The sequence below is a fragment of the Elephantulus edwardii genome, unplaced genomic scaffold (genome assembly GCF_000299155.1).
Source record: "Elephantulus edwardii isolate Elephantulus edwardi_28Jun2011 unplaced genomic scaffold, EleEdw1.0 scaffold00209, whole genome shotgun sequence".
Lineage (NCBI taxonomy): Eukaryota > Metazoa > Chordata > Mammalia > Macroscelidea > Macroscelididae > Elephantulus > Elephantulus edwardii.
In genome coordinates this window covers 3,138,932-3,141,089 of record NW_006399959.1, presented here as the reverse complement: position 1 = coordinate 3,141,089, position 2,158 = coordinate 3,138,932, and the positions used below count along the sequence as shown (strand labels likewise).

General features: G+C 36.1%; 1 pseudogene; it reads right to left on the bottom strand.

Annotated features, from left to right (window-relative positions):
- Window positions 1-213: 213 nt before the first annotated feature.
- On the bottom strand, window positions 214-1,720 carry LOC102868050 (annotated as a pseudogene).
- Between the last annotated feature and the right edge of the window lie 438 nt (window positions 1,721-2,158).

Here is a 2,158-nt window from a genome sequence, read left to right as displayed (position 1 = left end):
CCTCTATAAAAAACTAAATTCCTTAATTTTTTTAGAATGGCAAAATGTAAACTGTGACATTCCATTAATTAATTAATTAATGTAAATTGTGAATTCCATTAGAACGATGCTGTTTCATCATTCAGAACTTTTTTTTTTTGGCAGTGACTATTTATTAGTTAGCACTTTTCTTTTCCTCTTCACGTTTTTGATGGCTGTTTCCTGCTGCTATTATCAACCAGGTCTCTGAAATGACCTAGTAATAGGAATCATACTTTCACTCAACTGCAATTTAGAAAATTCATCTTTGAAACCTGCTTAGCTCCTTCCACTGACTCTGTGCATTTGTTCTGACTGAAGTTTTCTCATACTTCTTGAAGGTTGAACAATATTTGTTTCAAGGCTTCAACGGGACCGTGGTGTTTCCCTCCAGATAGAGTACAGCTCTGATTATCATTATTTTAAAAGTTTTCAAGGAACTCTTTAGAATATTTTGCCTTTGAAGTTTGTCAGGGTAAACAGCAACAGGTGATTTGAAAGGAACAGGGATATTTTCCCATGATCTTTCTGCTTCAGGTTTATCTAATGAGCAAGGACTGCCATCATTCTTCATAGCATTTGGTGATTCTTCAGGAGAATACTCTAAATTTCTCTTGGCTTTTAGGATAAGCAATTCAATTTTGTCATCACTGAATGGCTTTTTGGATTGTCCTGGATGAAGTGGGTTCTCATACTGACACTGGCCACGTTCAAAATTATATTTATATTCCTTATCTACTCCTTTCTCATCATCCACAGAACTCGACAAGTTAGAGTGTTCAAAGGGATATTCTAAACAATCCTACTTATTTGTAAGCCGAGGACTTCTTTGTGCCTGATAACTGTGTTTAGGGGAACAATGATCTTCTTTAAATGTCTCATAAGTCCTCTGACCGTATCAGGTAGCAGGTCTTTTTTGTGGAGCCAAACAGGGTTCTTGAAATCAGGGATACTAGTTATTCCTGAAATATTAAGGTCAGATTTCTGGCTAGTTAGCCATCTTGGATAATTCTTTTCAAGATCATGTTCTGAAATGTCCCTGGAAGATGGTTGCTTGGATAAAAATGGTTCAGAAACTCATTTTTAGTCTTATTCAAAGTTTTGGGTTTGTTTGTTTTTTTAGCTTGATACGGTGCTTTCCATTACTTTTTGTGTATATATGAGAAGTGACCGAGTTATCGTTGCCCACAGAAAAGATGGGTTCTTGAAAATTTATATTCTTTTCAATGTCTAATGAACTGGGTCTTCTGAAGCATTCAGGTTTTTTCTGTCAGTTTGGTGACTCGGTCTGACATAAGTGGAAGGTAAGGATCCATCTGCTGGAAGTTTTAACAGATCATCAGTAGTTAGGCTAATGGAGTCTAGGTCATTAATCAGCTCTTTTCTACAGGACAAGGAGTTTGAGTTCTTCTTGTCATCAAGATTTTCACAAGCATTGTTTTTAAAAATATATGGAGAGAATTTTGACATATTAACAGAACTTTTGCCGATGTTAGCCTTTCCAGCGCTTGTACACTCAACTTAGAAATCATCAATTTAAGCCTGTAGAGCCTTTGAGGCAGAGCTGTATAGTTTATCCTTATACTGAAAAGAGCCATCAGAATTAGACGAATTTTTTTCTACTCAGACTGCAGCTTTCCAGAAGAGAAGTCACTGAAGATTCTCAAGAACAAGTTCAGTGTTTTGTATGTGATTTTGCCATGGCTTCCTCAAAATAGGTTATTTCTATTCATTTCTCCTAAATTGTTTAAAAAAGTCCTAAAAACTACAGATGCAGCCTTCTTCTGATAGTGATATGACATCACAATAATGAACAATCCTCTGGACAGAATTATTTTCCAATTCACAATCCTTCTTTCATGCACCGCCTATAGTGGTGGTTCAACAGAAACTTTAATATATCAAATAACGATGGACTGCCCAGGAATCAGATCAACTACATCGCCCATCGCCCAGGTCCGCTGCTTTTAAATGGCCCGAGCATTCAGAACTTTTGAAACAGATCCAGATATTCCTTTAATCACGTTCAAGACTTGATAGATAGCTATTTTCATCAGTTTAAATGACAGAAACCTTAAGAAGTTTGAGTTCACTTCTTTGACACAAAGTTTTCACTTTAAATCATGTTTCAAAGTCTAAG